Genomic DNA, 22192 nt, shown 5'->3' on the forward strand with positions numbered 1-22192 from the left:
GTATGTCACTTCTCTTGACAAGGTCAGGAATAAGAAAGAAAGAGTGAGAAGGTCTTTGTCTCCTCAAGAATGCCTTGCCAACTTCTATTGTTATGCTCAGCACATCTGGATCCCAAATAAAAGTTTGGGAATGTGGGTTTCAACTCCCGAGGAAGACACAGCTGGGAATAAACCTGGTCAATTGTAGAAACTGCCAATGCTGAAGTTAGAAGCTAGTAAATTGTGACTCTGATAATCCCATTTAGGGGGCAAGCCACAAAATATATCATTCACACTTTTAAGAATAGAAGAGTATACCACTGAATAATCACACTAGGAAGCCATATATAAATTGAGAATATTCCATGAAAACTGGTAAAAATTGTCAAAATCATATGAGTGGTCACTGTTGCAAAATGCCAGTCGATGTCTTCTTTAAACAACAGACAAAAATTGCAGAGCATTTTTTATGATCAATTATGGGTCTAAATGCTTAATATAGACTGAAAAGAAAATAATAAAACAATGTAAAAGACACAGAATGGTGGCGCAAAGCTGGAAATGTCACCCAGGACTCTGGAGATGCCGTAGCTTCAAACTCCTGGAAATATTGCCCAATTAACGATATCCAGTGTGGACCAAATAGCTTATAAAAGACACTAATACTCGTCCCTAGGCAATTCTGGTTCTCGGTTACGGATATCACAAAAAGGTCTAGTGCATTTGTCATCACCTTAATGAAAAGAAACTTGTATAATTCCATTCTGTGAGCTGTTCCTCTTTTTCCCTCTTCCCATGAAAAATATTACTCTGCAGTGTCTACCCCAACAAGTATTTATCAGTTCAAAAACAAAGTAATTCAGCCCTGGCTGGTTGGCTCAGTGGTAGAGCATCGGCCTGGCGTGCAGAAGTCCCGGGTTCGATTCCCGGCCAGGGCACACAGGAGAAGCGCCCATTTGCTTCTCCACCCCCCCTCCTTCCTCTCTGTCTCTCTCTTCCCCTCCCACAGCCAAGGCTCCATTGGAGCAAAGATGGCCCGGGCGCTGGGGATGGCTCCTTGGCCTCTGCCCAGGCGCTAGAGTGGCTCTGGTCGCAACAGAGCGACGCCCTGGAGGGACAGAGCATCACCCCCTGGTGGGCAGAGCGTCGCCCCCTGGTGGGCGTGCCGGGTGGATCCCGGTCGGGCGCATGCGGGAGTCTGTCTGTCTCTCCCCGTTTCTAGCTTCAGAGAAAAAAAAAAAAAAAGAAAGAAAAACAAAGTAATTCAGTGACAAGGAGAACATGGAATAAATTTCTTTTCTTGGGTGATGACCATTTGATTTAAACTAAATAAAATAAATACAGACGGCAAAACAAAGCAGACAAAATAAATCACTAAGCAGCCCACTAGGCAGTGGTAGCACAGGGTCCACAAAGGATTTGAACTGGTGTGAGCATTTCTATTGGGCTGCATCCCTGAGAGCAGAACAGGCCTCCCGGCGGCTGCATTCAGCAGGGACAGAGCCTGTTTCCCCTGCTCGCTCTGGACACAACATTTAAGGCTTCAGTGGTCAGCTGGTTCTAGCTGGCTGAGGCTGATATTGCCTGACAGGACCCCTTTAATTAGGACTGAAGGAACAGTAGACAATAGTTTATATGTGAATGAATCCACACAATGGAACCACACTCACAATGTCACCCCATAATCCTCTGACAGTGAGATAGCAGGAAAGATTATATCAATAGGGAGCATTCTGTTAGACTGCTTCCAAAATTGTCTAGTATATTAAAAATATAGGCTCTTAGGCCCTAGCTCTCCTCCCATCCCCAAATCAGAAATCAGAATCTCTTGGAGAATGACCCTGGAGGCTGTGCTTTTAGAAGGTTCTTCAGAGCATTCTGACAATCAACTATATTTGAACATCACTGACATAAATTACCAGAATTTTAACTGGAGAATGAAACACTCTGTGTAGAGAAAGACTCTCATATTATGCAGGAATCATTGGCTTTAAGTTGTGTCCCAAGTAATATTCGTCATCTGTCATGCTTACCGCATGTGGACAACACTTTCACATTAGAAAGTGTCCAAGATAGGTAGGGCATTGTCTTATATGTCACACTATCAGAAAATGCTTAGGTAACCTTTATGACTTAATCATTGCCAAGAGGGAACTCTATTGGACACACAGAGCATGACATCAATAGAAATAAAATAATTTGGATTAGTGTCACAAAGTATTTTCTAGATTGCAATGCCTGGAGCGACAGCAATTTCTGACCTATGTATATCAGGTCAGTTCAGTGAACTACGTAAGGTTAAGAGAATTCTCACACCCCGAGAACAAATCATCCTGGCAGGCAGAGCCAACCAGGGAACAGGGAGGACCAAACCTGCAGCTCCCAGCGAGGACAGTCTGACTCAGACTCCAGGAAGTCTGAGTCACCCTCAGCCAGAAGTTGAGATCTCCTCATCACTCTTCAAAGGCTCTGACTGAGCCCACCCTGTGCCTGGAACAACGTCAGTGGTCTATGGAGAATTCGCAACAAGACTGGAGATGGACAGAGGCCCCTCCCTGTTTGAGAAGAAGAAAATGGCAGAGGAAATCAGTGAGCTTGACACTGATCGTCTGCAAAACTCTGGTGCAGGTGAACAGGGAAGCTTGTGGCCCCAGAAAAGGAATCTGAAATTGTAGAGAATGATTTAGTGAGTCGTTCCCGCTTAGCCAGCCCAACTTCACTTCACACCTTGACAGGTTATTCCAGTGGTAGTCAACCTGGTCCCTACTGCCCCCTAGTGGTAGTCAACCTGGTCCCTACCACTCACTAGGGGGCGTTCCAGCTTTCATGGTGGGCAGTAGTGGAGCAACCAAAGTATAAATAAAAAAATAGATTTAACTATAGTAAGTTGTTTTATAAAGATTTATCCTGCCAAACTTAGCGAAAATCCAACATAAAGTACTTGGTAAGTAATTATTATTACATGCTTTAACTTGCTGTAACTCTGCTTTCTAAATTTTATAAAGTAAAGTTACTTCCCTACTTTAGAAATCACCATTACTGTGGAACTGGTGGGCGGTTAGAAAATTTTACTACTAACAGATCCCCAAAAGTGGGCGGTAGGTATAAAAAGGTTGACTGTCCCTGGGTTATTCGATAAGGAGACAGAGTTTAACAGGCCTGCAGGGAAGAATGTGCACAATATCCTTGCATGTTATATAAAGAACCATGCATGAGCTCAATAGGAGGCCTAAACTAATTAAAAGAGGGTTGAATAGTCATAACTAAATAGATCTGTGACTTTGATGGTATGTATTCCAATATAGCGTCCTTGGTTCACTCAGGTTCAACAATGTGTGTCAACAACAAGGTAAAAAGATAAAAGAACTTCTTGTCAACACTGAAGGCTCTGTGTAAATGTGGAGAGAGCCCAACGAAATGGGCGGCAGTTTCAGCATCCAAAGTTAGTCTCGTAAAAGTGGAATCCAATCCCATGGGAACTGGGATAGGTGTGAGTTCAAGTACATGGTCCAGACAGGTTGACTGCATACAGTACAGCAGGCAACATTCATGTCAGTGGCAATGAGCCTAAAAATGGACTTGGGGTCTTCAGTTGACAATAAATGGAAAATGAGTTAGCAATATGATGAGGCCATCAAAGGAGCATGGGCCTTCATGTTTCAGACTTTGTTAATAGCAATTGGGCTTCCAGAATGATAAGGGTGGTCACCTGGGAATCTCACCTTAATAGGGACCTAGATATTCCTGGACTCCTGAGTCTTTGACTTTCTTCTGAAGGAAGTGCTCACACCTGCCTCTGTCATCCCACGCAGTCTTTGGTCCTGGACATCTTTCTTCAGCTCTGAACACAGATGTCAGAAGAAGTTGTCCTGGACCTCAGAATTAAGTTGGGCACCTTCCTCTGGGAATCTCTTCTAATCCTGTATTATACTGTTCTTTTTATTATTATTATTATTATTTATTATTATTATTATTATTTATTATTATTATTATTATTATTATTAAGGTGAGAGGAGGGGAGATAGGCAGACTCCTGCATGTGCCCCAACCAGGATCCACCCAGTAACCCCATCTGGGGCCGATGCTCAAGTACCAAGCTATTTTTAGTGCCTACGGCTGATACACACTCCAACATAACTTTTCTCAGTGCCCCGGGGCCACGCTCAGACCAATCAAGCCACTGGCTATGAGAGGGGAAGAGGAAGAGAAGGATGAGAGGTGGAGAAGCAGACAGTTGCTTCTCCTGTGTGCTCTAAGTGATAATTGAACCTGGACATCCATATACCAGGCCAATGCTCTACCCACTGAGCCACCAGCCAGGGCCTATATTATACTGTTCTTTATGGCCTGGTTCCACCTTGACGCTGCGAACTGCTTGCTTGGCTCGTCATTACATCCACAGGCTTACCAAGGTCCCTTACCATGTATTCAATACACGTTTATGTAATAAGTGAGGTAATTCAGAAAGTAATCAGGACAGTGGAGGAATCCAAAAACACGTCACAAGAGAATTGGCTGCAGGAGCCGAGATGCTGACCCTGGGAAAGGAATACTCTTGGCCACAATGTGAGAGCTGTCTTCAACTCTGCAAAGGTCCAAACAGCAGTGATTTAACCTCCTCTGTGTGGCACCAAGGATAGAAGTTCCAAGAAGAGATATCTTAGCAGTAATTCAAGAGATGACTTCTTGATAGGACGATGAGAAATGAAAAATGTTCTGAGAGAAAATAAATTCGCCCGCTGTGGGTATTATGGAGCACAGACTGCTTGGCTACATGGCGTGGATGCTGCCCAGAAATTTCAAGCACAGAATAGGAAGCTGGACTTCATGCTCAGTTCCCTAAGCGCCCAGGGTTGTATGATCAGGTCACCGAAGTACATTTGTCCATAGCGCACACTATCCCCCTTTGTGGAATAACCCATTAGGGATGAAACATGTGTCCACGGGAAACTGTATCTATGGAAAAATCAGCAGAGTGGAAGAGTCAGTTGTCTCTTAAAAGCGTCTATGCTAAGGGCCCTGGCCGGTTAGCTCAGCGGTAGAGCGTCGGCCTGGCGTGCAGAAGTCCCAGGTTCGATTCCCGGCCAGGGCACACAGGAGAAGCGCCCATCTGCTTCTCCGCCCCTCCCCCTCTCCTTCCTCTCTATCTCTCTCTTCCCCTCCCGCAGCGAGGCTCCATCGGAGCAAAGATGGCCCAGGTGCTGGGGATGGCTCCTTGGCCTCTGCCCCAGGCACTAGAGTGGCTCTGGTCGCAACAGAGCGACGTCCCTGAGGGACAGAGCATCGCCCCCCTGGTGGGCAGAGCGTCGCCCCCTGGTGGGCGTGCCAGGTGGATCCCGGTTGGGCACATGCGGGAGTCTGTCTGACTCTCTCTCCCCGTTTCCAGCTTCAGAAAAATTTAAATTTTATTTATTTATTTATTTATTTTTTTACAGAGACAGAGAGTGAGTCAGAGAGAGGGACAGACAGGGACAGACAGACAGGAACGGAGAGAGATGAGAAGCATCAATCATTAGTTTTTCATTGTGCGTTGCAACACCTTAGTTGTTCATTGATTGCTCTCTCACATGTGCCTTGACCTCGGGCCTTCAGCAGACCGAGCAACCCCTTGCTGGAGCCAGCGACCCTGGGTTCAAGCTGGTGGGTCTTTTCCTCAAACCAGATGAGCCCGCACTCAAGCTGGCGACCTCGGGGTTCCGAACCCGGGTCCTCTGCATCACAGTACGACGCTCTATCCACTGCGCCACCGCCTGGTCAGGCCAGCTTCAGAAAATTTTAAAAAAAGAAAAAAGTGTCTATGCTAGGGAACTAGGCAAACATTTATAAGTGGCATCAAGTCTCCAAGCTTCTTTCTTTATCTGTGCAACGAAATACTGGCTTGAACCAAATACTCCTGAATACCCTTCCAGATATATAATCTAGTTAAAGCTATGCAATGCGTTTAAAATGATCTACCCAAGAAAAATAAGGTTTTTATTTCCCAGAGATATTTATTACATCACATGTATTATATGCTGAGCCTCTCGGTGGCCAAGTCCAGTGAGTTAAAACATCCAATAACTCCGTGTCGAGATGGCCAGATTAATAGCTTAGATGTTGAATTACATTTTCAGAAAGAAAAAAACAAAACAAAACCTTCCCCATATTGGATCAGATGGATTTCAATGGCCTTGATTACAGTTAAAGGGAGCCTTGCTGTCTGAATTTCCAGAATTACAATTTACAGAGCGCGGGTCTCAATGAGCTGCAGTCCTCGTCTTGCGGGGAGAGGGGGGGGGGGGTTTGCGGCTAATCAGGACTCGCAAACAGCAGAATTCCCTGCCCTGACACTGGGAAGCACAAGCCAAGCTTTGGACATTTGCAGTGCACTCAGAAAAGGATCTTGCTTTATCTAGCATCCAATCTCCTGACATCATTTTAGTATGCGTCATCCCTTCCATGGCTGTAGTTCTTTCTTTTCTTTTCTTTTGTATTTTTCTGAAGTTAGAAGTGGAGGAACAGTCAGACAGACTCCCACATGCACCCAACCAGGATCCACCCGGCATGCCCACCAGGGGGTGATGCTCTGCCCATCTGGGGCCTTGCTCTGTTGTGGCCAGAGCCATTTTAGTGCCTGAGGTGGAGGCCATAGAGCAGTCCTTAGCGCCAGGGCCAACTTTTGCTCCAATGGAGCCTCGGCTGCGGGAGGGGAAGAGAGAGACAGAGAGGAAGGAGAGGGGGAGGGGTGGAGAAGCAGATGGGCGCTTCTCCTGTGTACCCTGGCCGGGAATTGAACCCGGGACTTTCACACGCTGGGCTGATGATCTACTGCTAAGCCAACTGACCAGGGTCTTGGCTGTAGTTATTAATATATACTGCTTGCAAAAATTAGGGGATATTTCAAAATAAATATGAAGAGATTAAAAAAAAGCATTTGATTTTTTTTTTTATTAAACAAGAACATCAGAAAAGCAAAGAACAAGTCAAAGAAAGTTGTTTGATTTTGCAAAAGAGATGCAAAACCAACTTTTATTTCATTGGTAAAAATGCACTATACAAAAGGCTGAAAGTAATGGAGTATCTGTACGTCCTCTGATCCCCTAATTTTTGTGAGCAGTGTATGTATTTATTTTAGAAAGAGAGGAGGAGAGAGGGAGAAAGGGACTAAAATGAAGGGAGAGAGAGGGGAGGAGAGAGGGAGGAAGGGAATATGCATTCATTGGTCGATTCTTGTATGTACCCTGACCAGAGATTGAACCCACAACCTTGGCATTTCAGGACAATGCTCTAACCACCTGAGTGACCTGGCCAGGGCTTACAGTTCCTTTTAGATCAGGTCACTATCGCCAACAAATTTTTAGGCTGTAGTCATCTATCTAGTCATCTCTATTCAACTTGTGTCTTGGCCTGAATTCAATTTGGTTTTCTTTACCAAATGAACGAACTGTCTGTGAGAGGGCCCCTGAGGGAGTGGGCTGCTTTGGTCACAGAGCTTTACATTTTTAGGGAAAGAACACATCAAAAGATGGACAGCCTCTTTAACTCACTAAGAGTAAAAGATACTTCCTCTTCATTCTTTCCATTTTCATTGGCTCAACTGTAACCATACATTCTGTGATAAACAATTGGATGTAGCTTACGTATGTTTATATTAGTTGTTTTAGCACATATAACACTAGCCACAATCAGGCGCCTTGCACAATAATAACTCATTTAACTCAAAAGGACTTCTTTGGGAAGCTATTACTCTTATCCCCATTTTACAGATGAGCAAAGTGAAACACAGTAGTCGCCAAGGTGTGTCCTTTAGAATAGCCCTTTAGGACCAAAGGACTCATTGATCAGCTGCTGTCAGTTGCTGAGGCTCATGGTTGAGGGTCTCCACTAGGAAATACCCTCAGCCAAAGGGATCTTCCCTGCCCAAGGTTATACCCCATCCCTGGAGACAATCCACATTAGATGATCGGTCACTGGTGGGGGGGTGCAAAAGACACACACATTGCACTTGCTTCATTCAGAACAGGAAAGGCCACCGGGCTGCATGGCCACCTACTGCTTGTCTGCAGCCTCTGTAATAACTACCACAGTTCAACTCTCCCCGCGCCCAACCCAGCTGTCTCCATTCCCTCCCACGGGTTAGTCCCAAGAGCAAGCGAACAAACCTGCCACAGCAAACTGACATCTCAGAGTCTGTTTCCCAGGTTTCTTGTTCACGGTCGCACTAATAAGTGACTAACCCAACAACCCAGCCCTGAGATCCAGGATCTCAGCCCCTGTGCTGATGTGCTTCCGTATAAGCGGGCTTCACTCTGGCTGCGTCTCAGCGGAAAGCCCAGCGTGACATGCCCCAAGTTGAAGAATCACTGATATTCCTCTCGATTATCTGAATGTGCATCAAAAGTGTGACCCTGTTCAAATTTAGCTCAGTAAATGCCACACATTTTATCCCTTATTGGGGACACTCCATGCATGTGAACATTTCAACTGAACTGGTAAGTTATGCAATAAAGAAATTATTTACATGAAATCTGAAATGTCTCCCAACCATAGCGCCCTGTTTTATAAAACATCGATCAGCACCAACCTGCAGGTGGCCTTTAGACCCAGTTTGGGAAGCGCTAGCCTGAAGGAACCTTCACTCTCCTTGCAAGGGCCCTCCGCTGCCCATTTCTGAATTCTTTTGGGTGTCTGGCCACTTCTGAGCAGCCACCTTAGACAGGCTGAAGGGTTTCTAACATTTTTATTCTTCTCTGTATGCAACTCTGCATCCTGTCTTAAAAACATATCTTTGCATCTATGTAAACACAATAAATTAAAATCAATAAAAAAGAACATATCTTTGCTTTATATGCCTGAATGTCACAAGATTGTGTGTAAGATGACAAATGTCTGGAGAGGTTGCAAGTGTGTTATCCTTGCCTGCAATGGCCTCCCAGTGGAGGAGTAGGGGGCTGCCCCGAAATTCAGTACTAACATTGTGAGGACTTAAATACCTATCGCACTTTACCACATCCCTTCTCTCTTCCATAATGAGAGGGTGGGACAGGGTTTGTTGAAATGCAAGAGCCCTTCGAATGGTAAGATTGCAGGACTCGATTAACTTCCGATGTCATGTGTAATGCAGTGGTGAGTGGAGAGGTTCTAGCAGCACACCTGGACTCAATGCCCTCTTCATTCAATCACAGCTTACATTCTGTATGCCCTCAGACATTTCTTTTATCCTTAAAATACTTGTTTCCTTCTGAGTAGTCATATTTGTTCTTACCACAGAGGGTTGTTGTGAGGATTAAAAGATGTAATGCATATAAAATGTTCAACATTGTCAAGCACATGTTAAATAATTAATATTTGTCATTTTCGTGTCATTGATGTTGGTGATTGCGGAGGTGGTGGTGGAGATGGTGGTGGTGGTGATGGTGATGTCGATGGTGATGGTGGTGATGGTGATGTTGATAATGGTAATGGTGGCGATGTGGTGATGATGGTGATGGTGATGATGGTGATGGTGGTGATGTGGTAATGGTGATGTGATGATGGTGGTGATGATGGTGATGATGGTGATGATGGTGATGGTGGTGATGGTGGTGATGATGGTGGTGATGATGGTGGTGGTGATGGTGATAATGGTGATGTGGTGATGATGGTGATGGTGATGATGGTGATGTGGTGATGGTGGTGATGGTGGTGATGGTGGTGATGGTGGTGGTGATGATGCTGATGGTGGTGATGGTGGTGATAATGGCAGTAGTGGTGATAATGGTGGTGATGGTGGTGATGTGGTGATGATGATTGTGATGGTGATGGTGTGGTGATGGTGATGGTGGTGATGGTGGTGATACTAGTGATGATGGTGGTGATGGTGTTGGTGATTGATGGTGGTGATGATGGTGGTGATGGTGGTGATGATGGTGATGGTGATGGTGATGTGATGGTGATGGCGGTGATGGTGGTGGTGATTGATGGTGGTGATGATGGTGGTGGTGGTGGTGATGATGGTGACGGTAATGGTGGTGATAATGGTGGTGATGGTGATGGTGGTGATGTAGTGATGATGGTGATGGCAGTGATGATGGTGATGTGGTGATGGTGATGGTTGTGATGGTGGTGGTGATTGATGGTGGTGGTTAGGAGATGAGGTATTATAATATATGTTTAAACTATCCTTTGTCCCACATCTCAACTGTTTGGATGACTGAGACCAATCAGAAAGAATACAGTGAGACGAGTGCATGCCCACATCATAAATAAATGCATTTGGTGTTGTGATGATGGTGTTGAAAAATGATATGAAGAGGCAGGGCAACACTATTACACCATTCCTCATCTGCCTCCCACACCCAAGAGTAACTTGAATAAAATGAAGAACAACAAATAGTGACAATTACATTATAATTAAGGAAATATATATTGCAGAATGGAACTAAATGCAGACAATATGTGACTGAAGTTACAAAAGAGAAATGACTCAAATACCGAAAGGACTTGGAAAGGTGGCTATCATAAGAAGATAACAGTTACAATTAATGAAGAAAAAGAACTGTTCCCATGCCTTGGTCAGATAGCTCATCCTAAAGCACAGAGGTGGCCAGTTCGATCCCTGATCATGGCACATACAGGATCAGGTCAACAATCCTGTCTCTCTCCCTTCCACTCTCTCTAAAATCAATAAAATAAACATTTAAAAAGAAGAAGAAGAACTGTTCCCATTTCCACTGCAGATGGTACAGGAGCAAAGGGACAGAAATTGCTTTCAGATACAATTAGATGGTTAGGAGAAAAAACACTTTAACGCTAAGAATTGCTGGTGACCAGCCTGTTTTAGTAAGAAAGGAACAACTGTGACCTCTCCTTGGAGAGTCACACAGGACAGGGTGGGTCCCCATCCATTAGATGGTCAAGGGGAAGGTTATCCACAGTCAGAGGGAAGAATGCCAAGCAATTCCTTGCAGTTCCCAAACTCCGATGATTATACAACTCAACATGCTAAGTGCTGCTATTCCCAGCATAGGGCTGCTGACAAGTAAATTTCCCAAGGGATTCCTGGGGCCAAATTTCCTCTTTAAAGACCCAAAGTGTAAGTCAGCCACGGGTGGGTGTATTCAACGAGCAATAACAACACTTTCTAATTAGACGCCCTCTCCTAAGCGAAGCATCAACAGAGCGGTGAGGCTGGTGCTTGTAAATTAAATTTTAAAAATCCTGTTGTAAGCACTCCCCTGACATGCCTGCCCCCCTTCCTGAAGCTCCATTCTCAGTGATTTTCTTTATTTATTTATTGTAATTCCTTCGGTGATAAAATTTGTTTTCTTGCTATTATATATGTTGCAGTGCAGAGTAACAACAATAAAACAGCTAAAAAGAGTTACGTGTCTTATTTATCGCCTTGGCCCTTCTTGGGCCACCGGGAGGGGTGGGAGCAGGAGAAGCCTTAAATAGAAGAGAAAGTTTCCCGCAAAAGCGAAGATGTACAGGAGTGAGAAGGAAGCAGGGCAGTGGAGGAATAAAGCAAAGAATTTAAAAGAGTGAGGTGACACAGGGAGATTTGGCGGCCTGGAAGTCAGGGTGGGCATGTGGAGCCACATCACCAAGGTTTCTGAGCACAGGTTTTGGCTTTCCTGTTTATAAACTCAGGGTCAAAGTAGAGTCTCAGATGCCTGGGCAAGTCCCCAGTGCCAGCCCTGGAGGAGCAGTTCTCTCTGGTTCCTGATGGGGCGCACTTCCCAAAGAACCCTGGCTTCCGTGGGGGAGGGCCAGGAGGCGGTGAGCTATGGCTGGGTACCCCGGGAGGCTGTCCCTAGGCTGGGAAGATAGAGTCCACCAACCACAGACACTGCTCAGTACAGCACCCGCACCCCCACCCCACCCCGAAACACCCTTAGAGACACCCTGATAGAAACTGAAGCCGATCACAGGCTGCCTTTTAAAAGAAAAGAAGCCAGGTTTTTGTTCCTTTCAGTAAGACAACTCACCCTATTTCAAGAGTAAGCGTGGTGGGGCGAGGAGGATAAGGCATTAGCTGAAATCCTCCAGTTTGAAGTTTATTTAGACATAGACCCACTCCATAATTTTCAAGTCATAGTCACAAGGTCAACCGAAGCTTTAGTAAGATATAGATATAATTAATATATAAGGTAAGATATATTTTAGTTACATAATATATATTTTATATGTAAAACAAATGTAATTTTATATGTGTGTGTGTATATATATATATATATATATATAGAGAGAGAGAGAGAGAGAGAGAGAGAGCGAGCGCACGCGCGCCTTCTTTCCTTTCTTGCCTGACCTGTGGTGGCGCAGTGGATAAAGCATCGACCTGGAATGCTGAGGTTGCCGGTTCGAAACCCTGGGCTTGCCTGGTCAAGGCACATATGGGAGCTGATGCTTCCTGTTACTCCCCTCCTTCTCTCTCTTTCTTCCTCCCCTTCTCTCTCCTCTCTCTCTAAAAGTGAATAAATAAAATCTAAAATAAATAAATTCATGCATTAAAAGGAGCCCTCCTCCCCTCTAACCTCGTCGCTCCCTCTGTAAACTGTCTACCCCACCGCCATACCTCAGCCTGGGTGTCTGAGAAGCTGAGAAACAGCAGCAGGAGGAGGAGCACTGAGCCTGCTTGGCTCGGCCACCAAGAGGGACTTTGAGAGTCCCTCCCCCGAAACTCAGAGGGACCCTTACTTTGGCACTTTCTCACAGTGCTCTGCAGTTCCCTAGTAGGAAGGTATCTAGATGGTCATGACACTAGTCAGGTGCGGTGCAGTGGTTAGGGCTCACTAGTCCCTTAAGAAGTTGAAGGAGCAGGAGCAGAGAGGTTCAGTGACTTGTCCAGAGCCGCATGGTTGGAAAGAGACAGACTCGGACCTTCTGATCATCTGGGGGAAACTCCCCCAGTGGAAAACGACAGAGGTAGGAGGACAAGGAGCCTTGTGCACTATTTCCTCTGAGAAAGGCAGTAGGATCTCAGTACAGTTCCAGTAACAGGGGACAGGCTCCTCCTCTTCTGTCACAAAAGCAGAGCACTCCTGAGAGTAAATGACAAAAGAAAAAGCCCCAGAGTTGACAGGGGTTGGCATGTTCCAGGCACAGACACTCAGGTAGGTTAGGAAGCCACATAACATACATCACTGGCTACATGGTCGCTGCGATGGGAACTGGGACGAAACACATGTATGCATATTATACTCAAGGGTGTGCTTTACAAAGGCATCAAAGGGCTTACTGAAAGAAAGTATAAGGAGTGGGAACACTGAGACAAGAGAGGTCTAAAGGGGAAACTGAGAAAGAACAGACTCCCATCCACCTCCCTTCCTGCCTGCCTCCTGTTTCTCCTTTGACCGGGGAAGGGCTAGAGAGACATGGGGTGCAGGCAGACAAACACGGGGTGCAGGCAGACAAACACGGGGTGCAGGCAGACAAACACGGGGTGCAGGCAGACAAACACGGGGTGCAGGCAGACAAACACGGGGTGCAGGCAGACAAACACGAGCTGCAGGCAGACAAACACGGGGTGCAGGCAGACAGCAGGAGTCGCCCAGCCAATGAGGGAACAAAGCCTGTCACCAAACAAGCACATTTCCCCAAGGGCCTCCACCTCAACTTGATCAATGATTCTGTAATATCAAATCGTTTTTAATTTAATGCTTCTGGGAAGTGAGGGGGGCACCCGTCAACAGCAGGCACAGTTGGCGAGAGCTGGGTATTAGCATTTGGCGGCATTTATTATCATTGCTGTTTATGATGGCATAAATTAGGTTTATGCTGATATAATTAATAACCCTAAATGTGGAATAATAAATAGTCATATTTACTTGGAACTGCAATGTCTGAGGCAGACTTCAGAACGGAGCACTGAAGCCCTCACTGTCTCTCTGTGCACAGGCTGCGGCAGGAACAGGGTGAGAACGAGGGACCCCTTGGGAACACGCTCCCAGAACTTAGTCCAGGGCCGTGCATCATTTCACACTATGCAAATGACTTAGCAGCAGGACTCTAAGAGTTCCCAGAGCCAATAATTTTCTTTCTTTCTTTTTTTTTATTCAGTGAGAGGAGGGGAGGCAGAGACAGACTACCACATGCACCCTGACCGGGATCCACCTGGCAAGCCCACTAGGGGGGAACACTCTGCCCATCTGGGGCATTGCTCCATTGTTCAGTAACCTAGCTCTTTTTAGTGCCTGAGGTGGAGGCCATGAAGACATCCTCAGCACCCCGGGGCCAACTAGCTCCAATCAAGCCATGGCTGCAGGCAGGAAAGAGAAGAGAAGAGAGAGAGAGAGAGAGAGAGAGAAGCGAGAAGGAAAGAGGTAGAGAAGCAGATGGGCTCTTCTCCTGTGTGCCCTGACCAGGAATCAAACCCAGGGCATCCACACACCGGGCTGACACTCTACCACTGAGCCAGCCCACCAGGGTCACAAACAATTTTCATTTTGATATCTATGGACAAATTCGTCAGCAAGACTGAATGTGTGGCTTCTCCCTCTAAAACCAGGAGCCTTAAGTGTTCTTGTAGCCCAGACTGCTCCTATGGTGTACAGTAGCCCCTCCTCATCCATGTGGGACACTTTCCAAGACCCCCAGTGGAAACCTGAAACCACAGATAGTACCAAACCCTGAAACCCTATATATACAATGTTGTCTTTGCCGGTATATACATATCTATGATAAAGTTTAATTTATAAATTAGGCACAGTAGATTAACAACAATAATAATAACAGAGAACAATTTTAATATACTGCAATAAAAGTTATATGAATGTGCTCTCTCTCTCTCAAAATATCTTACTGTACTGGACTCACCCTTCTTGTGATGTTGTGAGACGATGAAACACCCAAATGTAGGCACGGTAACATACCACTAGCATGCTGTTGACCTTCTGACAACACCAACAAGTGCTTTCTGGCTTCTCTTTGGTGTATCTGAAATGCCAGCATCACTACTCTTGCACTTCAGGGAACTTATTCAGTAAAATAAAGGTCCCTTGAAAACAAGCACTGCAATACCACGACAGTTGATCTGATAACCAAGATGGCTTCCGTGTGACAAACAACGGGAAGCGTCTACAGCATGGGGACGCCAGACAAAGGGAGGAGTCACGCCCCGGGCTGAACAGAGCTCCTCACAGCCAAACCCCAGCCGATGGAGGACCACTCTGTGAACAGAGGGTTGGCCAGTTTCCCCAAATGCCACACTCTTATTTTTATTTTATTTTACTTTTCAGACACAGTTGACATCCACCATTATTTTGCATTAGTTTCAGGAGCCATGTTCCTTATGGCTCTCTCTACGCCCTTTTTTATCTTACAAGGAAAATCATGGCTGTCCTGTAAAATTGCTATAGACCACGATTTGCACATGACAGATAGACATCTGCAAGGAAAGATTTCAGGGCTGAAAACAATTACTTCTGCATTTAAATAAATAAATAAACAAATAAATGTCTCTTTTTCATTTTATAAAATTATTATTTTTTAAATCTGTGAGGTTAAACTATTTTTCCAAATGTCCCCTTTTTGTACCTTGGAGAATATCTCAGCACTTAAAATGAACTGAGCCTTCTCATCTTCCTTTTCTTTTTTTCCCACGGTGGGGGCAAGAGGTAAATGAGAAAATTATAGTTCCTCAGACCAAATGATTCCTTCTTCAGCAAAATGACATTTCCCCCCATTTTCAGATATAAGGAAAGTAAAGGAACAAGAACGAGACTAAATACAAAGCAAAAATGCCCATTCCCTGATCACTCTGATCTGTTCCACAAAGTACAAAATAACAAACAATCTAAATTTTCAAAGTATATGATTGCAAGTTCAACTTCCTCTGTCAGCTCCCGGGAAGAACAGCTGAGCTCCACGCTGAAGAATCAGACGCCTGGGACAAGCTGAGTCTGATGCTGAGGAATGTGACCTTGGGCTTGCAGACCTACAGCCAGACCCCGGGCAGGGGCTCCGCAGTCCCCTGGCCCTGCTCAGACAAGAGTCTGGAGCTGAAACTGCAACCAAGCTCAAAAGGGTATACTCTCATCTGGCGTCTTGTCACCCCACTCCACAGGGTATACTCTCATCTGGTGTCTTGTCACCCCACTCCACGGTGACTAGCAACATCCTTCCGCAGACAACAGGGCCTTAATGACACGGCTTCCCAGGGGCTACAGAGAGGGGACGCAGTGCCTCCCTGAGGGAGAGAGGGGGAGATGCACAGGGAGCTGGACCACCTGACAGCTAGTCGGGCTCAGCCTCCCCTAGTCTCCCTACGTCCCCAACCCCGAGCCTGGGCTACGGCCCCAGCTGAGCAGTAAGTACCCTGCGCAACTCACACAGGCATTCAGAAACCTGTGCTTAGGAGCCAAACATGGGCAGCAGTCCGGGAAAGAGGGCCTCACTCCTCCCCCTCCACGTGCCCAGCAGGAGTCAGTGCCAAGGGCACCAGACCTCCAGCAGAATCCGGGGGGCTCTTACTTGGTGGAGACTGCCCAGGTAGAAAGCCAGGCCCCTGCTGTATCTTCAGTGGGGCTTTCAAGACAGCAAGTGATGACTAAAAGAAGGAAATGGAGAATGCTAAGTAATTACGATGCCCACAGCTTCAACGAGAATCGTATCTCAAATGGGTAGAATACAAATTTTCCTTCCAATCTAACCTGTGGTAAAAGAATGTCAGTACTTGAGGATTAATACTAAACTGAGAGCCACATGTTAAGAGACTTTGGAAAGGTCAGGTGCACCCAGAGTTAGCCATAATGAATGAGGCATAATGGATGAGGCACTTACCGCCTGCCCAGTTCTATGCTAAAAACATTCATGGGGAAGACCTGATGGGAGGGAGCTGTGGAGCCAGGTGTGGAAAGAGCACCTGCTTCTCAGCCGAGCACACCTGGCTTCTGTGGAAAGAGCACCTGCTTCTCAGCCGAGCACACCTGGCTTCTGTGGAAAGAGCCCCTGCTTCTCAGCCGAGCACACCTGGCTTCTCTCCCTGACTGCAGAGCGGGAAGTGTGGCCGACCTGGTGTACGTCTCCTGATCTTCTCCCTCAGTCTTTTCTTTCCCTCTGCCAAGCGGGAGTTAAATATTGACTTCTTTTTATAGGTATAAAAAAATTATATATTTTTCCTATCAGGATAATATATGTATATCCAATTATATATTTATCCTTGACCAAAAAAATAAAAGACTGCTCATTTGCAGTGTTAGTAAGGGTATGGGAAATAGGCATTTTCCTTCATCAGAGGTAGGAATACACATCTATTTTCTTTAAAAATCTGGCAATGATAGGTTTCAAGCATAAAATATGTACAACATGTGACTCAACACATTACTTTTGAGAATTTGTCTTAAGGAACTGACTAGAGAAATTCCCAAAAGAATGACAAGAATATTCACCTATTGTTCACAATGGAAAATTATTTAAATTAATGATGACCCAGCCATACTATGAGATTATTACAATATTTTGAAAACCAATGCCACTTATATTCTTTGCCCTAGAAAGGTGTTAGTTTATACACTACGCTACAAAATATATTATCTTACAAAAGTTAAAACAGAAATATATTTAAAGAGATAGCTGATATACCTGAAGTTGTCGATTCACAAATGTACGGCTAATGGAACTTTTGTCAGCTTGCTAACGAGCGTTTGTCTCGGGCAGCCTGATGCGGGGAAGGCCTCCATGTCTCCCAATCCCAGAGGCGCTGTGTAATGATCACAGACTGTAATGTGAACGCTGTCCCTTGGAGGAAGGCAATGTGGTAGCCCTGAATCTGATGTGTCTCATTTCTTCTGGAAGCTTCCTCTCTAGGCTGAGATGTTCTACTGCAGTAATGCTGCATCTCTCTTCCCCATTGGAAACAAGAACACTGTTCTGTTTTCTGAAAGCAGAGAAGTGACATACCCACGGCAACAGCCGCTTTGTGCCTGCTCGTCACCCGTTGTCTCTGAGCTCTGGGCCTGCGGTTCTGCACCCTGTCACCCTGCGTTTGAAGGACTGGGATGAAATTATATACAGGAACTCTCCCCACTAGAAGATTTTAAAGTTTGGGGTTTTTTTCATTGTAATACCTTTGATCTCTACAGAAAAGCAGTATAGGATAGACAGAAAGAAGTTCTATCCCTGGGTCTGTCCAGCATCTGTTCAAACTGCACCTAAGACCCCCCCCCCCCCCCCCCCGCACTAACATTTCTTCTTATCTAGATATTGGACAGAGGAAGACCTACATGCGTTGGACCACAGTTCAGATTAGGTAAGAAAACACATGTGAAAGAACAAGGTTTCTTTTTGTCCCATGAAAAGTGTTGAATGTATTCCTTTAGGTAAAGTATGTGAGTGCTCTTTTAGAGTACCAGAAAGCCTTCCAAGCCCACAGGGAAGTAAAAGACTATTGGCACTAACTTTAAGTGGTCCCAAATAGTAAAAGGTGTAAGATTTTTAAAATCTGATTTTAATATTCTGCTCACAAAAATTAGAGGATATTTCAAAGAGAATATGAACGTGCAGATACTCCAGGACTTTCAGCCTTTCAGTACTTTCATTGGTGCATTTTCACCAATGAAATCAAGTTGGTTTTGCATCTCATTTGCATATAATCAAACAACTTTCTTTGACTTGTCATTTGCTTTTCTGATGTTCTTGTTTTTTTAAAAAAAAAAATCAAATGCTTCTTTTTTTTATCGCTTCATATTCATTCTGAAGTGTCCCCTAACTTTTGTGAGCAGTGCAGTTCCCTTCGTTTCCCCCGGAGCATCCAGCTATTGTTTCTTGATGCCTCGGTGTGTTTATGTTCAGTTATGCCCTTTGCTATTCATTACTGCTTGTTTCTGCTCTGCAGTGGCCTTGGGGAAAGATAACCAAGTTTGTAAAATTGTACACATACCGAGAATGAATATACACTGATTCTCTTGTGAATAAGGGCTGTGTGTCGCCTTTATAAAGTTATCTTGGCACTACCGTGCACCCAACAACCAAAGTCCAAACACTGGGCATCGTGCTGGGTTGCTTCCTCTGCCTCACTGACAACCGGGTCGACCCTGTAAGCGTTCTGAGCTCACCTGCCTTCTTCCCATTACCCTCTCTAGTCAAGTCACCACTATCACTTGGGCTCTAACCCAGTTTTACCCAACAGCTGGAAGGAGTTGTTAAGTCAAGGGACCATTACATTGTTTCCCCTGGACTATTACAGCTCAGCCCAGTTCCACACAAACTTCCAGGATAGCAAGAAGGTAAGTTGTTTCTTTTGGAAACCATCTCTGCATTTTGTTTTCTTGTTACAGACATGTAGCTAAGAGACCTTTGGCTTGGCAATGCCTGCTATGGTCTCGCTAGATAATCCTGGCTTTGTCTGCCTGACCACTATTATCAAAACCTCCCAGCCATCCTTAGAGGCTCCATTCCCATCACGGCAAAAGGAAACCACTCTGTTTTTACACATTCTTGCGAATTCCACAATGGCACATGATTACTTGTGAAAGAAAAGTACAGTCTAGTCAGTTAAGGGACCATCTAGAGTTGAGGTTCGGTAATCTTTATGCAAACATTGCCTCTGGCCGGTCAGACCACACACAGGGCCGTTCTGTTTCCTTTAAGAAGCCTCCTCACAGGAATGAGTCCAGAGAAAATCAATGAAGGTCAGAACATCAGAAACAAAATCACATCAGCAATGTTTAGGTAAGCTGCATCAAATGAGGAGAGGACTCCCCAAGGGGAAGTTAAAGGAAGGATTAGCTCTCCTCTGTGGAGTACCCCAAGGTGAGACTGCCTGAACTGTGTGAAACTCACAGGGCAAAGGTCAAAACACCACGGGGGGGGGGGGGGGGGACACACAAATCGACCTAATTATGCACAACAGACCAGGCATGCCCTGAAACGGAATGTCAGTCACAGAAAGACTTCAAGCAGTCGTTACATAAAAGCATATGTCAGGTAGGTTATAAGAAGCATTCATGGGCTGAGAATTTTAAGCCTTTTTATTGTGAAATGTTATGTACCCACTGAAATCTCAAGTCCTTCGGTAATGACGTGCTATGACCTGTGGATCTCCCTATCAGTAGAACACCAGGATTTCCAAGTCCCTTTGAGCAAGAACTGTTTGGGTGGTCCGAGTGATCTACCAAGTGCCTTGACCCCATCTGATGAAAGATGCTACATAAATAAAAAGGGTAATTTTAGTCATAATAAATAGTGGTAATGATGATGCATGGCCATGTCACCAAGAAGAAGCTGGCCTGCCATTAGGGAGTCCAAAGCAACCAGCTGTGAGCTGACAATAATATGTGTGCCCCAGCCAGGAGGATAGGATGTTCGGTGACTGAGACCACTGCAATGTTTCAGCCAGAGATCTGCCTCCAGTGCCCGGCTTGGAGGTGGGCACATTTGAAAAGGAAGAAAGAGCAATGCTGATCCCTGAGTTTGGAAACTGCCTTAGGTGGGAGACCTCTTCCCCACAGGTGGCGGGAGCACGTTACTTTCCTCTCTCAACAGAAGAAGAGAGTAGGTGAGCGCAAGTGCCGGAACTCCAAGTTAGAGTCACGACCCCGCCCCAGTGTTCCTTCCATTCTCTGCCAGTCCGCCCACAATTTCATGGAAGGAGAGACTTCAGAAAAGAGCCAACTTGGATGAGAAAATGTTGAAATAGATCACGTCCCTCAAAAAGCCTTACTTAGCTGTTCTGCACCCATTTAGGTGGAGAGAGCTTGTGAGAGAAATCCATGGCCCCTCACACAGGGAGGAGCCATTCACTGACGTTCTAGGGCAGTTCTTGGGAGCTCGCGAAGCCCATGTGGAATTCTGTTGGACCAGGGAGGAGCACTGTCTTAGGGTGTGTCCAGCTTCAGATGTAAGAAGCCTAGTTGCTGCCGCCAGAGGCCTGAATGATGCTCCCTACTTGGCCCCCACTTTTCTCATGGGCTCAAAGACCAGTCACCACAGGCAAAGAGGGAGGGCCCCGCTCTCTGTCCCCATAAACACTCCACCGACCCAAGTGGAGTCTGGGAGCTACTAAAACAGGAAACTTGTTACAAATAGATAAATACCTTAACTATCTTTTCTCTTTCTTTTTGTATCTATTAAAATGTTTAATTTTACCTTCTATAGCTTTGACTTGTTTGCTTTTTGGCATAGTTTAACATATTTAATCATTTCAAATTTATTCTGACCTTCATTTTATTTATTATCATCTTTATCTTTTTAACCTTTTTAACTTATCAATATTCTTTTTTCTTGTGTGCTTATCCTTTGAAGCTAGTCTATCCTCAGCTGCTCGACATTTAATTTTTTCTTTTTAAAAAATACTGTTTTTTCTTTCTTGAAACATTCTAATTATTTTAAGTCATTTTAATTCTATCTCTTTGAAATACAGTTTTCCGTATCTCTTTTTAAGTCCTCTCTCTTCTGATTAACCTTTTTAATATTGTTCTATTTTCTCAGTTTGCTAAAGTTATACTGATATTATAAACTGCAGGTCATTTTTTCATTTCTAGCTCTGAAACTATTTTTCTTCCAATTTTTGTTTATCTTGTGTTCTGTTCCCCCCCCCCCTCCATAGTATACCAGTGTCCATTTCTATAGTAAAAAATAATAATTATCTATTTACTGTAGGAAGGAGCATTAGTCTCTTTTCCCGAAGTTTGAGACAGGTATTTGTGGTTGTTCAACCTGCCACCCCGCCCCCAGCCACTGGCCATATGACCTGGACGACCTGCTCTGACATCTGGGCCCCAGCTGACAAAATCTGCAAAGGCTGACCCCTCCCAAAAGACCTCCTCAGATGCCGGGGTTCATTTCCCCGTTACACACCCTGAAGGCAGGATGGCTGGGTGAGGAGGAGCGCCTCCCCACCTTCCTCCCTCGGGCCAGCCATCGCTCAGCTGTTTCCCTCTCAACCACCCCACGTCCAGGTTCAGCCACTTCAGTCACTCCACTCGGAGAGTGTGACGCCCCCTTCAGGGCGGAGTCCAAACATCCTGTCAAATACAACTGAGGATAAAGGTTTCTCCGCGGTCGACAGCAAAAGGTAAATAAAAAACTGTGAAGAAATTACAGTTTAAGCCCTGACTTTGCCACTCACCCACCACGTGATCTGGGCAAGTCATTTCATTACCTGGGACACGAATGTTCTCCTTTTAAATAGGAGAGTGTTGAACCAGGTTATTTCTAAGGACCCCTCTGGTATTAATGACCTAGGCATCTATACTGTTCTGTCTAAAATGCTATGAGACTGACTCCAACAAAGGGTGTATTGTGTTTTGTAACA

General features: G+C 45.2%; 1 protein-coding gene across 4 annotated transcripts in view; it reads right to left on the reverse strand.

Moving 5' to 3' along the window:
* AGBL1 (AGBL carboxypeptidase 1) overlaps positions 1-22192 on the reverse strand; it is an 822308-nt gene that overhangs the window by 544857 nt on the left and 255259 nt on the right. The window lies entirely within an intron of this gene.

Source organism: Saccopteryx leptura, chromosome 13 (assembly GCF_036850995.1).
Source record: "Saccopteryx leptura isolate mSacLep1 chromosome 13, mSacLep1_pri_phased_curated, whole genome shotgun sequence".
In the NCBI taxonomy this organism is placed as follows: Eukaryota; Metazoa; Chordata; class Mammalia; order Chiroptera; family Emballonuridae; genus Saccopteryx; species Saccopteryx leptura.